Source organism: Eumetopias jubatus, unplaced genomic scaffold (assembly GCF_037043125.1).
Source record: "Eumetopias jubatus isolate StellerSeaLion01/CBP00866 unplaced genomic scaffold, mEumJub1_p1.0 scaffold_5, whole genome shotgun sequence".
Taxonomy (NCBI): domain Eukaryota; kingdom Metazoa; phylum Chordata; class Mammalia; order Carnivora; family Otariidae; genus Eumetopias; species Eumetopias jubatus.
The window spans coordinates 9024124-9040555 of NW_028274811.1; the positions used below are offsets into that span (position 1 = coordinate 9024124).

General features: G+C 38.3%; 1 pseudogene; it reads right to left on the reverse strand.

The window, feature by feature from the left end:
• Positions 1–4832: 4832 nt before the first annotated feature.
• Positions 4833–5768, reverse strand: LOC148164286 (olfactory receptor 2L3-like; annotated as a pseudogene).
• Positions 5769–16432: the final 10664 nt, after the last annotated feature.

Consider the following 16432-nt stretch of genomic DNA (forward strand, 5'->3'; position numbering starts at 1 on the left):
CTGGAAACTCAATGAAATTGAGATCTTGACACAAAGAGAACAGAACCCAGAACTGAGAAGATCTTGCATAATACCCTCCAAACTGGTGAGAAAGACAGAGAACTCAAGAGGGCTCACAGGTACCGTGCCTGTGTTTCAGGTTGTCCCCAAAGCCATCTGAAGTCCCTTCAATCTCACCACTGCTCCCAAACCTGTTTAAGTAAAATACAACTCAGTCAATTTAAAGATCAATCTTGCTTTCCTCAATATTTCTAAATGAGGGAGCACTCCTCCTGCCAAATACAAAGGAGGTCTAAGGAATTGTATAAAATGGGAGCCTTTTATAGGCAGAAGGGAATAGGGACAAAGAAAGACTGATTCCCCTATATTCTCTTGGGGCCTCAAAGGGATCTCAAAGACAGACTGTCTCACAACTGACCAAAAATTTTCAGATTGACTAGGACCATGTGAGTGGAAGACAGCTGAGTAATTCTACATCTTAGAGGCATCATTTCTCAGCTTTCCAAATTCTCTGAAGTAGATGCTCATCAACATTGAAAAAATGGCAGATGATTTGAATACTCTGTTTTCTCCCTTTGTGGCTCTTTCTGCGGTTAAAATCTTATGGTGGAAGGAATGGCCTGTAGGAGCAGACGCAATAGGTGGGAGTTAGTCTATGGCTTTTCTGAGCCAGAAGACTGCTGGAATGAAGGATGTCTGGAAGATCGTTCTGATAGCTTGGATTTCCCAGTCTTTGCTTATGATGTCTTGATCTCTACTTCCAGGGTGGTAGGCATAAAAAATTGAATTAATCTTGCTTTTGTAGGAATGTCAAGAAGAGGAACTTTGATGATGCCACTGAAAGGGAACACAATTTGCCACCTTAAAATATGCCTCTTGGGAATAAGGATTATTTATGGCTGGTTATTTTTAAGAAAGAGTAGACATAGAAAAACACGGAAAACTAGAATAGAAGTTATCCTTTTGGAAGAGACATAGATGGTTTTAAAGGGCATTTTCATCTGTAAGATTGTCTCCCTCTCTGTCCCAGAAGGATGGGCAAATCTCTAGAAACTCTGATCAGTGGAGAAACCAGTGAGTTAAATTTGCACAACCACCATACCCTGGTTTAGTCTGCCTTTTCTGATAACCTCTCATAACTGCCTTTCTCATTCCCTAACATCTTTTGTCTTTATCTGAAAGTAATTTTTAAAGTAATGGCATGAGCAATCTCAGGGAGTCACTCAATTTCTCGGGATCTCTCCATATACAGGAGATATCATGTGTTAATAAATTTTTGTTTGTTTTTTTTCCTGTTAATCTGTTTTTTAAGATTTATTTATTTATTTATTTGAGAGAGAGAGAGAGAGAGAGAGAGAGAGAGAAAGTACGGGGTGGGGGGGCAGATGGAGAGGAAGAAGGAGAGAAGCAGACTCCTTGCTGAACCAGGAGCCCTATGCAGGGAATCGATCTCACAACACTGGAAATCATAACCTGAGCCAATACCGTGTTGGACACTTAACTGACTGGGCCACCCAGGTGCCCCACCTGTTAATCTATTTTTTATTGCATGGGGTGTCGCAGCCAAGGACCTAAAAATGTAGAACTGTTATTCTGCCCCCAACACAACATATCCTGACACTATCAAGGACCGTGCCTCCATCTTGCTTTCCAGCAAACTAAGTCCAGAGACGGTGTGGTTTCCCTTAGGCCATGGTATTTCAGGGCCAACAAATGTTCCAGTTCTCCTCCTTTCCTCCAATATTCAGTACCTGAAAGAGATAAGGGGTCTGTAACGGGTATCCCTGCACAACTCCACATTCCCTCAGGTTATTTCCAAAGATAACCATTGACAAAAACAGCAGACATTCCCACATTTTCCTGATGTGCATGACAAGACTCCCTTCTTAGTCATTGTACCTTTCTCAAAGCTAGCCTCATGGGTGTGTGACCTGTGGGCTTGCTTGGGGTCCCACACTCAGAAAGGTTCCTGCGTGGCTTAATGATCCAATTTTGCCACCTTGAAATTTTTAACAATGTTCTCTCTGAGTCTGCATGTGAGCAGAGGAGCCGGGGCAGCACTTGCGTGTGACTTTGGTCCAGCAACATCGCCTGGACACACGGGCTCAGGCAGCATGCTCACACAGCAGTCGCCCTGGCCTCCTCATAGGAACACACACATCTTGCTCAGGTGCCAAGGACCCCAAGGGAGTAGGTCTGTTGGGACTGGGACAGACTGGGGACAGTGATGACAGCAGCAACCGCAGAGGAAGCAACAATGGTGGAAGGACCCACAGCCAGGAGAGAGAAGGAGCTCGGCGTGACAACCCAGTGACGCATGGTCGGGGCACGGGCAGACTTCCATCCCACTGCCCATTCCTAGGTCATTTACAAAATTATTGACTATCCAGCCTGAGAGCTAGTATGGAAATGTTATGGAGCTTAATCAGTAATCTCTCTTCTTTTTTAAGATTTTATTTTTATTTGTCAGAGGGAGAGCGCACAAGCAGTGGGAGCAGCAGAGGGAGAAGCAGGCTCCCCGCGGAGCAAGGAGCCCATACATGGGACTTGATCCCAGGACTCTGACATCATGACCTGGGCTGAAGGCAGACACCTAACCGACTGAGCCACCCAGGCTTCCGTTAAGCAGTAATCTTTGTCAGTAAATTATCACAGAAGAAAAGCACACATATTGTCGTTGCAATAAAGTATGTCGGAAAGTTATTAGAATGAATAAAATAATCCAAAATCTATAGTTTTAAAAAGTGCTGCAACACTGCAAAATCAATGCAAACAGGTTTATAAATAAGTATACAAGTTAAAAATCTTTAACATATTTAAAAATTAATATATTACTGATGGAAAAATATTGTATATAAGCTTTCAGAAACCAGAAAGAAAAAAAAAATAACAGCAATTTGCCTTCTCATTGAAGACAGAGTGGCGAAATGAATAAATGGGTTTTGAAACATGAAGTGACTTCCACATTCTATATAAAGACCACAGATTATCAGAAATTAGAAAGGATTCATTAAAATTAAATTTATGTTTAAAAGCAAGTTGAGATTAATGTATAAATTGATGGGTTGAAATCGATTTATTAAACAATGTTTTTAGGGAAAAAGAATCTCCTGGAGAAAAATCAAATCTACCTGTACTGAAATTTATATGTGGATATAATGTATCAGACATTCAGTCCAATGTTTTCACCATGCATATATAGTCCAAACAACTCCAGTAACATAAATCCAAAGACTCTTCTCAAAATTAAAAATCAGCAAAAATTGATTGCAGCTTATCTTTTGCAAGCAATGACTAACAACATTTTCAACTCCATTGTCAGAAAAATGAAGTTCCTAAGAGAATAAATTTCTGTAAAAATAAATTTGGAGAAAAGTGAGCCAAAAAAATCTTATTACCAATGAAGACATCACTGAACAGTGTATTACAATTCAGTATATATAAAATTATGACACAAAATTACTGTTGTCATTTGTATTGCATTTAGTAGATATTAATTAAGAGTGATGAAAAAAATTCTTTATAGGTTAGCCACTTGCTTTTTGAACATGTGGCCTCATATTTTTTTTGTGCTCTTCCCTATAAATTATGCACGGTGTGACATGTCTCTTCTCTGCCAAACCTGAGAAAGTGAAGACTATTTCTTCACTTACTACTGATGAACAATAATAACAATCGATCCAGGAAGTTCAATTAATTTGAGAGGATTTTGTTAGATTTAAGAGTGGTATCAGTTTGAAAAGTGATTTATCAATGAATAAAATTGGTGTACAGAAGCTGTTTTTCCCCAACCTGTTTCAATAAAACTATGAAATGTCTTGAGTGAAAAATAAAATATTACATGGCAGACGTGTTCTAACACAGGATAGCAGTGACCACTGTGTATGTATAGAGTGTGGGGATTGTCCTTGAAATTCTTAATTCCTAATAACTACACTAAACTTTTGACCCACTCAGCTTATAACTGACCTCACAATTTCTTGATTTCTGCTGGCATATGCAAGTCCTTTTACTTTTCTTGAGGAATACCTGATATGAAATCAATTTCCTAGGATTCATCTCCCTAAAAGGACCATAAACTTATTATATTTTGTTCAGAATGGTATAAGGACTTTAGAATCCCTGATGAAGTCTTAGCTAAATCTTTCTAAAGCTAAATTACCTTGAATTGAAAAAAAAGATAGTAATTGGCACAGATAAGTCACGAGCCTACTATGAGAAGATAAAGAATTTTTCTGACTTTCAATGAGACCTAGATATTAGGGAAATATTTATTTTTCTGGTTATCTGTTTTGGAAAATAAATTGAAAATACTAGAACTTTTATGTCTAATGACAACTTCATTTAGAGAGTCTCCATTTTCATTTCTACATGACTAAGAACCATTTTCATAGAAAACATATTAGCAAAAAAGAGTGCATTTGAAACTTATGAGAAAAAGCACCGTAAAGAAAAAAAAAAAAGGCTCATAAATACGGATACATTTGCAAGACAATTTTGTCCAGACACGAGTGATTTTCCTCTTCTTCTTTTTTTAATACATATTTTCATTTTTTCATCTGAGACAGAGATACAGAGAGAGAGCACATGAGCAGGGGAAGAGGCAGAGGGAGAGGAAGAAGCAGGCTCCCTGCTGAGGCAGGAACCTGATGTGGGGCTGGATCCCAGGACCCTGGGATCATGACCTGAGCCAAAGGCACACGCCTAACCATCTTAATTGTCCTCTCTTCTGATTTTAGTCCTTCCACTCTAAGCTTAAAATAATATTTTATTTACTGCAAACTGAGGAATGGACTTATAATCAATGTTTGGTACATATGCAAAAAACGTGTCTATATTTTCACAAAGCAGATTCTCTGAATCACTCTTCTCAGGGTCCCCATCACCTCCTTGTTTCTCAGGCTGTAGATGATGGGGTTGAGCACTGGGGTCAGGACGGTGTAGAAGACAGCCAGGACCTTGTCCTCTGTGGGAGATCGGAAGGACCTTGGGCATAGATAAGTGTAAACAAAGGGTGCAAAGTATAAAGTGACCACAGTGAGGTGGCTGCTGCAGGTTGGATAGGTCTTCTTCCTCCCCTCTGTTGGCTGCATGCGGCAGATTGGAAGGAGGACCCGTCCGTAGGAACATGTGATGCCAATGAAAGGAAACACAAGGAAGAGAATGGTGCTCCCAAACACTGTGCACTCATAAGCCCAGGTGGCCACGCGGCCAGGGTCAACATGGCGGGGACATCACCGCAGAAATGGTGGATGGCCCTGGGTTGACAATAGGGGATACGAAGGCATAGACCGTGTGGGCACAGGAGTTGGCCAAGCCCGTTATCCAAGATCCTGTTATCGTTAGAACACACACTCTTTTGTTCATACGAACGGGAGCGTGGAGAGGAAAGCAAATAGCCACATAACGGTCATAGGCCATAGATATCAGGAGCAATGCTTCTGCACCTGCTAAAGTCAAGAAGAAGCAGCTCTGAGCTCCACACCCAGTGAAGGAGAGAGACTTGTTTCCAGCGAGATAATCCGAAGCCATCTTGGGAACAATTGTGGAGATGTAGCTCAGGTCAATGGGAGAGAGCTGACTGAGGAAGAAATACATGGGTGTGTGGAGACGGGTGTCTAGGAAGATGAGGAGAATCATGGGCCGGGTGCCAAATAGAGCCATCAGAAAAATAACAACAATTACAATAAAGAGGAACAGGCCAATTCGTGTTGGTGGGAACAACCCCAATCAGATGAAATCATTGATGTTTGCTTATAATTTTCCATGAGGCATTGATAGGATTTTCCTAAAAGCAGACAGAAAAGTAAGTCAAGTATGGAACAAGAGGATCTTTTGAATTTATCACTTTAGTCAGACTGTATTATTGAAAATCTTACAACTCCTAGGTGAAGAACTGAACTTTTCTATTTTAGAAAACAACAACGACAACAAAAACAATTTACTTTTTGAACCAGAGATTAAAATGAGGATGCAAGTATTAGTAGCCTATATCTTTTCTAAGAAATCTTTAAAGTCATTTAAAAAAAAAATTTGTATATTTGTTAAGAATTCATTAGGATAAGTATGCTTTACTACTGTACACAAACACAAGTATTGCCAAATCAGATGTTTATTCAAAATATTTGCATAGAAAATCAATGTAAATATATATTATATATTTAAGAATAAATATTTATGACCCATAAAGGATCATTTTTCTTTCGTATCTAAGACTTACTTCTAAAGCTGCAGCAACCTAACACCTTCTTTTGGAGCAATATTTCCTTCTTGAGTCCTCTTTACACAATAACATGTAATCAAACGTCCTTGAATTCAGGTAAAATTATTGCTTTCATCTGTTCTGAAATCATGAATGAATCTTTTTTATTATGTTCAGTTAGCCACTGTAGAGTACATCATTAGTTTTTGATGCAGTGTTCAATAATTCATTAATTGCATATATCACCCATGAATGAATTGTCTTATTGTCTAGTACTATTTAGATAAAATCATTCTCTTCTTCTCAACCAGTTTCTGAATGATACAGTTCAGGGATACCCTTCAACTAAATATCTCTACACCATACTCATGGTAGGTTTCACAAATCTGCCAGAGTTCTTCAAAATAGCATTTGTTTTATGTCTCTCTGCTTCTCTAACACTTATACAATACACACTCCTGTACGGTATTTTGTCTTACTCATTTTACACTTATTTTCTTTTTAAAAATTTTTGTATGAATTCTGGTTATTTAACATACAGTGTAATATTAGTCTCAAGGGTACAGCTTACTGATTCCCGTCATCCATACAGCACCCCATGTTCATCAGAATAGGTGCACTCTTAATCCCCATCCCCTACTTCACCCATCCCCCATCCACCTCCCATCTGGTTACTATCCCTTTGTTCTGTATAATTAAGATCTGTTTCTCGGGGCGCCTGGGTGGCTCAGATGGTTAAGCAACTGCCTTCGGCTCAGGTCATGATCCCGGAGTCCTGGGATCGAGTCCCACATCGGGCTCCCTGCTCAGCAGGGAGTCGGCTTCTCCCTCTGACCCTCCCCCCTCTCATGCTCTCTATCTCTCATTCTCTCTCTCTCTCAAATAAATAAATAAAATCTTAAAAAAAAAAAAGATCTGTTTCTTGGTTTGCCTCTCTCTCTGTCTTTTTTGGCCTTACGATCATTTGTTTTGGTTCTTAAATTCTACATATGAATGAAATCTTTTATTTACAACATTCTAATTCTAGATCAGTGTGAGAATTAATCACATATATTTGTCATTTCTCCCTCTTAAAAGCCAAATATCATGACGATAAAGAATATATATAAGTCAAAATAGAACAGGTGACAAAAAGCACAATGAGAGAGAAAATATTTCAGGCCCTTTGACAAAATGAACTTAGATAAAGGAATGATCAGTCACTTAAGTGGAAAAAAGGGAAATGGTACCCCAAGACTCTCATGGAGGTGTGAGGAGGAATTTGCCACTGACATCATAAGTGAACAAGCTCTACACAGTATGTAGCATTTTAGTCTTAAATATTATTTTAGATCCAAATGATACCAGGCTTTTAGGAAGTCTCCCACATGAAACAGGAATATGCATACATATGTGCACACACACACACAGACATAGTCACACACTCTCACTAACACAAAAAAATAGGAGCCAAAATGTTCGGGAAAACGCAGAAAATTTTCTTTAGTCGGTTTCATATGTTCAAAGAAGTGTGAAATGTTATTAATTCACAATACAAATACCATTAGATAAATAAAAGTATATGTCAGATAAAATGAAAGGCTCTTGCAAATATATATATATAACTATATAGTCATATATATTTATATCTGATAAAAAAGATTAAGTCAAAGTTTTAAAGACAACCTGAAGAAAGAAATGTACCAGAGTAAAAACACAAAACAAAGCAAAAACAAAAACACAACAACAAACCATGAAAAACTTCGTTTTGAGAAGATAGGAGAACTCAAGGATTAATATACAAGAATACGTGTATGCTTATTGTCATTTTAAAAATACATAAGCAAAAATAATAATGGAGTTAATATTCTCAAAAGAAAATGTTCTCCAAAATTATACATATGGTTCACCATATTCAAACAGCATAAACAGAATACAGGAAAAAATGAAAAAAAAATTTTATTGCAAGATGTTTTCTTTTTTTTAAGATTTTATTTACTTATTTGAGAGAGAGTGTGAGAGAGAGAGCATGAGATGGGGGAGGCTCAGAGGGATGAGCAGACTGCCCACTGAGCAAGGGGCCAGATGTAGGACTCCATCCCGGGACTCCAGGATCATGACCTGAGCCGAAGGCAGTCGCTCAACCGACTGAGCCACCCAGGCGCCACGCAGGATATTTTCTTAACAATTCTAATTATCTTCTTGAATCCATTTTCTAAAAATGCTCAATATTTCCTATAAACATATGGTCCTAAATATATCTTGACAGAGGTAATAGTAGCAATAATGAGAAATAAATAAGGAGAACGTATTTATATATAGAAATAGTAACTAAAATATCATTTTCCCCCCAAAGATTTATTTATTTATTAGAGAGCACAAGCATTCGGGGAGAGGGAGAGAGAACCTCAAGCAAATCTGCACTGATCACAGAGACCCACCTGGTGCTCGATCTCATGCCTGGGAGATCAGGAACTGAGCCAAAACCGAGTCAGATACTTAACTGACTGTACCACCCAGGTTCCCCTAAAATATCAGGTTTTATAACAATTTCTATTTTCGGTATCCTAACAATATATACTAGAAGATGGAGAATACCATCCACCTTGCCATTCTAAACACAAAATGGGATATAAGGAAATGGGCAGAAGACATGAACACACACTTCTCCAAAGAAGACATACAAATGGTTGAGAGACACATGAAAAAATGCTCCACATCCCTTGCCCTCAGGGAAATACAAATCAAAGTCACAATGAGATACCACCTTACACCAGTTAGAATGCCAAACATTAAGAAGACAGGAAAACACAAGTGTTTTTGAGCGTGTGGGGAAAGAGAAACCCTCTTACTCTGTTGGTGGGAATGCAAGCTGGTACAGCCACTCTGGAAAATAGTATAGAGGTTCCTCAAGTCCTTAAAAATAGAGGTACCCTTTGACCCAGCAATTGCACTACTGGGTATTTATCTTGCATAGCAGCCATGTCCACAATAGCCAAACTGTGGGAGGAGTTAAGATGTCCTTCAACAGATGAATGGATAAAGAAGGTGTGGTCCATATATAAACTAGAATATTACTCAACCATCAGAGAGGATGAATACGTACCATGACATGAATGGTACTGTTGGGTATTATGCTACGTGAAATAAGTCAATCAAAGAAAGACAATTATCATATGGTTTCACTCATGTGTGGAATATAAGAAACAGTGCAGAGAAAAATAAGGGTGGGGGGAAGTGAATGGGAAGAAAGCAGAGAGGGAGACAAACCATGTGAGACTCTTGACTCTGGGAAACAAACTGAGGGTTGTGGAAAGGGAGGTGGGTGCGGGGTTGGGGTTACTGGGAGATGGTCATTAAAGAGGGCACATGATATGATGAGCACTGGGTGTTATAATGAACTGATGAATTATTGAACATCATATCAAAAACCAATGATGTACTATATATTGGCTAATTGAATTTAAACAAAAAAAATGGGATGTAACTATGTTGAAAGGATGGGAAAAGGAAAAATGAGTTGGAGTTAATTGTATATTGTGGGGGGATTTCTCCATCCCTCGTGGCTGGAGAGATGAGTCAAGAGATGGTATTTAGGGGCGCCTGCATGGCTCAGTCGTTAAGCGTCTGCCTTCAGCTCAGGTCATGATCCCGGGGTCCTGGGATTGAGCCCCGCATCAGGCTCCCTGCTCGGCGGAGAGCCTGCTTCTCCCTCTCCCACTCCCCCTGCTTGTGTTCCCTTTCTCGCTATCTCTCTCTCTCAAATAAACAAATAAAATCTTTAAAAAATTAAAAAAGAGAGATGGTATTTAGAATTTGTTAAAGATAAAAACATTGGTGGAAAATAGAAACAAAAGGTGGTAAAATAATATGAAATATTTTCCTTGGAGATCAGGGGTGGGTAATGGGACCCTTGTTTTACCGTATGGGTTGTTGAGATCATGTTCTTACATTACTTGAATAAAATATTAAACTGATATAAATCATACTGGAAGTATAGCCAGAGCAATTAGGCAAAAACAAAATCCAAACTGGAAATAAAGAAGTAAAGTTATCTTGGTTTGCAAACATGATCTTGTATGTAGAAAATTCTAAAGAGTCTACAAAAATATGTTAGAACTATTAAACAAATTTAGTAAAGTTTCAGGATACAAAATCATTTGTATCCACAAAATCACTTCTATACATAAATAATGTATAGTGGTAAGAATTTTTTTTAAATTGTAGGTTGCTGGAGGGGAGGTAGGTGGGGGAATGGGGTAACTCGGTGATGGGTATTAAGGAGGGCATGTGATGTGATGAACACTGGGTGTTATATGCAACTGATGAAATCACTAAGGTCTACATCTGAATGATATTCTATATGCTGGCTAATTGAATTTAAATTTAAAAAAATGTAAGTTACCTTTGTAACACCATCCAAAACAATAAAATACTTAGTGCATTGTACGGATGGAGGTTTCGATGATTTGTCCTGCATAAACAACCACCCCGACCTACCATAAGCAAACTGCATATTCAATGAAATGCCTATCATAATCCCAAGTGAAGATTTTACAGAAATAAGAAATACACCCTAGAATTAATATATAGTCTCAAGTTACCCTGCACAGCCAAAACAATCATGAAATAATTGGAGAACTCACTCTTTCTGATCAAAAACTTAATCAAAACACTATTATTATCAGAACAGTGTAGTAATGCCATAAACACAAATACAAACCAATAAAGTAGATATATCAGAATAAATACTTCACATATGTGGTCAAGTGATTTTCTCAAGAGTCACCAAACCGTTCAGTGGGGTTGTCTTTTCAAAAAACCGCTGTGCAGAGAAACCTGGATATCCACATGCAAATAATGAAATCAAACCATGACCTTACGCTATATATAAAAATTAAATTAAATGCATCAAATTGCTAAATAGAGAGATAAAACTGTAAACTTTTAAAACAAAGCCTAGGGTTTTTCCAAAACTCCAAAAGTTTCACACTGGATTTAACTGTGTTTTCCTGGATATGACACCATGTTTGGAAGTCCAAGATTATTGTACAAAACCTACAACAGGAACCAGAATGTGTGCAGTTCAGTTAACATTTTAATAATGTGTTGCCTCTGACAAACTGCAAAGGAAAGGGTGAGAGGGCAATTTTTTTTAAATAAATGCCATTTGGATTTAATGTATCACATATTAGATCATTTTCCATAGGATACAATTTATATTAGTAATTTAATTATTGACAGGTAAAGGATATAATAATTTGAAATTACCAATAAAATTATGATCACTCTTACCAAACATGTATTTTATATAAAGCTGTCTATGATGAGGTTTACAATGCGGTAGTTAGTATTATTTACCTCTAAAGGTGAAAAAAAAAATCAGCACAGAATGGAAATAGTGAATGGCACATGAAATCTGGTATTTGATGTCATGTATTGCCGATGAGCACTTTTTTATTACTCATGTTGCACTGTTCCAACATCCTGTCATGGGATATTATTTAAATGACCCCTATCAGCCTTAAATATTTTAAAGCCCAAGGTAAAGAAGACATTTTTTCTTGGGTAAAAATAAATCCAAGTAACTTATTTTTTTTCCCTTTATGTTGGTTTTACCCATTGGAAAAACAATAATAACCAATATTGAGCCTATTTACAAGTCATTTTCAATTGATTTTTAAAATTTCCCTAAAAGCTTTGCAATATTGACATCTACTTTACAGAATATATGGGATGAAAGAAGTAGCAGAAAACATTCTGATGATGGTTTCACACTGAACAGAAGAAACAAGCCTAGGATCTTGATCCTGTCCCACATGAAAGAGAAAATAAATGTATGAAGGTAAAGGTAGGAAGATCAGTTGATAACTGGAATGTGTCAGAATATGTTCCAGAATTAAATTGTATTTGATCCTGACCTCTATTAACTACTTTGAGGTACTGAATCTGAAATAAATGTGGATCAATATTTTCCACCCACAGACAAACTGAAAAAGGAGGATAAATAATAAATTAATCTTATGAAAATAGATCTTCAATGTAAGTAGTAGAAGGTATAATTGGCTTATATAATTTTCTGCTCCCAGTGTTAGGGGCATAGATATTTACAATTGATAGATTTTCTTATTGGATAGACCCTTTAAGTAGGATATAGTGTCCTTCCTCATCTCTTATTACAGTCTTTGGTTTAAAATCTAATTTGTCTGATATAAGGATTGCCACCCCAGCTCTCTTTTGGTGCCATTAGCATGGTAAATGATTTTCCACCCCTCACTTTCAATGTGGGGGTGTCTTATGGTCTAAAATAAGTCTCTTGCAGACAGCATATCGATGGGTCTTGTTTTTTTATCCAATCTGATAGCCTATGTCTTTTGATTGGGGCATTCAGCCCATTTACATTCAGGGTAACTATTGAAAGATATGAATTTAGTTCCATTGTATTGGCTCTAAGGTGACTGTGACTGTATATTGTCTGTGTTCTTTTCTGGTCTATGTTGCTTTTAGGCTCTCTCTTTGCTTAGAGGACCCCTTTCAATATTTCTTGGAGGACTGGTTTCATGTTTGCAAATTCCTTTAGTTTTGTTTGTCCTGGAAGCTTTTGATCTCTCCTTCTATTTTCAATGACAGCCTAGCTGGATATAGTATATACTATAGATATTTTTATATAGATATTTTATTGCTCTGAATATATCATGCCAGTCCTTTCTGGCCTGCCAGGTCTCTGTGGATAGGTCTGTTGCCAATCTAATGTTTCTACCATTGTAGGTTACAGATCTCTTGTCCTGAGCTGCTTTCAGGATTTTCTCTTTGTCCCTGAGACTCGTAAATTTTATTATTAGATATCGGGGTGTTGACCTATTTTTATTGATTTCAAGAAGGTTTCTCTGTACCTCCTGGATTTTGATGCCTGTTTCCTTCCCCATATTGGGGAAGTTCTGTTATAATTTGCTCCAATATAACTTCTGACACTCTCTCCTTTATTCTTCTTCCGGGATCCCAATTATCCTAATATTGTTTTGTCTTCCGGTATCACTTATCTCTCAAATTCTGCCTTCATGGTCTGGTAGTTGTTTATCTCTCTTATTCTCAACTTCTTTATTTTCCATCATTTGGTCTTCTATATCACTAATGCTCTCTCTGCCTCATTTCTCCTAGCAGTTAGAGCCTCCATTTTTTATTGCACCTCATTCATAGCCTTTTTGATTTCAACTTTGTTAGATTTTAGTTCTTTTATTTCTCCAGAAAGGGTTTCTCTAATAACTTCCATGCTTTTTTCAAGGCCAGCTGGTATTTTAAAATTATCATTTTGAACTCAAGTTCCGACATCGTGCTAATGTCCATATTGTTTAGGTCCCTGACAGTCGGTACTGCCTCCTGTTCTTATTGCTGAGGTGATTTTTTTTCCATCTTGTCATTTTGTCCAGAGGAGAATAGATGAATGAGAGAACAAAATGCTAACAGGGTAACAACGTTCCCAGAAAATATACACTAAACAAATGAGAAAAGACCTGAAACTGGGGGAAAGGAAAGGGAATGAAAGAAAAAAGAAAAAGGAAAGGAAAAGAAAAGAAAAAGATAAAAATAAAACAAAACCAAAAAAAGCAGAATATGATCAAATATGATCAGGCTGGTGCATAGATCAGTGCCACACACTAGACTTTGGGCGTATTTTGGTCATTTAGAAGAAAGTGCCTCCCAAAATTTTAAAGAAAGAAAAGCTTATATACATACAAATATAGGGGTTAATACGATGAAGGGATGGAATATGACAGAAAGATGAAAATTACAAAAGATTTTATAAAAGGAATTAAGTAAATAGTTGGTTGAATAAAGAAAGAAGAGGATTTAAAAAGACAGGGAGAGAATGCGATCAGGCAGGAGTTTAGAACAAAACCATACACTAGATATTTAGGGTATATTTTGATCTGTTAGAAGAAACTGTATCACAAAATTTTAATGAGAGAACTAATATATATATATATATATATATATATATATATATATATATATACCACAAATAAGGTTAACTACTATGAAGTGATAGAATATGATTCTAAAAATGAAAAATAAAAAATATTTTTTTAAAAAGGGATTGATAAGATGTTGGTTGAAAAAGGGAAAAAGAAAAATTAAAAAAAAAAAGAAAAGAAAGGACAGTTAAAAAAATTAACTTTGAAAGACTAAAGAATCATGGAAAAAAAGCCATGATTTCTATGTGCAGTATTCCCCTAGTGCTGGAGTTCTGCTGTTCTCATTGATCAGTAAACTTGATCTTGGCTGGCTGTTCTTGCTGAACTTCTGCGGGAGGGGCCTGTTGCCGTGGTTCCCAAATGTCTTTGCCAGAGGTGGAATTGCCCTGCCTGTGCCTGTCGGGCTAAGTAATCTGCTCGGGTTTGCTCCGGGAGCTTTTGTTTCCTGCAAGCTTTCCATACAGCTTTGGAGGACGACGGTGAAAATGGTGGCTTCCCAATCTCTGCCCAGGAGGAGCTGAGAACTTGGGACCCCTCTCCTCAATGCACCCCCAGAGAAAAGCAGTTAATCACTCCCATCTCCCCAGTCTCCGGCTGCACTCCGTGCTCACCAGCCTGTGACCCTGCATTTCTATCTCTTGCACATGACCCGGTGTGGTCTCCAAACCCAGGAGATCCCTGTGGTGCGCTCCTGCGCTGCTTCTCCTGGGGGAGGAAGGGGAGTCTCCCCGGATCTGCCGCTTCTTGGGTCCCTGCTGGAGGAGCAGTGGCCCGACTGTGCCGTGGATCACGGTTTATGGCAACCCCGAGCCGAGAGCCTGTGCCTCAGCTCTGTGTCTGCAGCTGGCTTCCCCGCTCTGACACCTGGGAGCTCTGCCGCACTCAGGCACCCCCCCAGGCTTTCTGTGACCCAGAGGGTCCTGAGACCACACCATCCCAGCGAGGGTTCCACCCCCCGCTTAGCCACTGGAGCTACATCCTTCAGCAGAGCTGACTTCTAAAAATTCTGATTTTGTGTTCCGCTGCTCTATCACTTGCCAGAAATGGCTGAAAGAGGCCCCCTCCCCCGTGGTCTATCCTCCCGAATGATGCCTCGGATTCACTTCTTCGCACGTCCTACCTTCCAGAAAGTGGTCGCTTTTCTGTTCAGAGAGTTGTTGCTATTTTCTTCGATCTCCTGTTGAGTTCGTAGGTGTTCAGAATGGTTTGATCCCTATCCAGTTGAATTCCTGGCACCAGACAAAGTCCAGGTCTCATACACACTGCCATCTTGCTCTGCCCCCCTGGAAGCTTACATTTTAATGATCTATGTGCATGTTCACATCTGTATGTAGAACTTTCGGATTCTAATTAGTTTTAATTCATGAAATTTTATGGAAACATGCACAAATACAAATTACCTGTTTATACCCAATTATTGAAATTGCAACTTGTTTAAAAAAGTTACTTAAGAGATACTTAAATGTGGGCGCCTGGGTGGCTCAGTCGGTTAAGTTACTACCTTCAGCTCAGGTCATGATCCTGGAGTCCTGGGATCGAGTACTGCATCGGGCTCCCTGCTCAGTGAGGAGCCTGCTTCTCCCTCTAACCCTCCCCCCTCTCATGTACTCTCTCTCTTTCTCATTCTCACTCTCTCAAAATAAATAAATAAATCTTTAAAAAAAAGGAGATACTTAAATGTTTAAATCATTCAAGGAATACAGAGTTTAAAGTATGAAGTTCCCTTTGCTTCTGCTATGTTGGGGCTGGCTGAGTTAAACTTTGGTGGAACAATGGAGATCGAACAGGACTACATGCATGGAGACATAATTAGACACTGTAAGGGGGGGTAGGATATTTGGTATCTGTACATGAAATTTGGCTGGTTAGATATCTTAAAGGATTTCTTAAAGCACGAAAGATTTCTATAGATAATTTATCTTTGCTGTAGCAGGCTAACTTCTGGTAAGAATTAGTGCTGGCTTGAAATGTCACTCCAGAAAAGAAGGGAAGAACTTTGAATCAGTTTTGACTTGGACATAGATCTCAGCATAGTGAATCAGAAAACATAAATTCTAGACCTAGCTATACATTGGTTGTTGTGTTCTTCTTCTTCTTTCTTTTCCTTCTTCTTCTTCTTCTTCTTCTTCTTCTTCTTCTTCTTCTTCTTCTTCTTCTTCTTCTTCTTCTTCTCTTTCTTTTTTGGAGGACTTAGGCATTTATTTGAGAGAGAGCATGAATAGGAGGGAGAAGGAGAGGAGGAGAGAATCTCTTGAGTTATTATTTATTGGTAAATGAT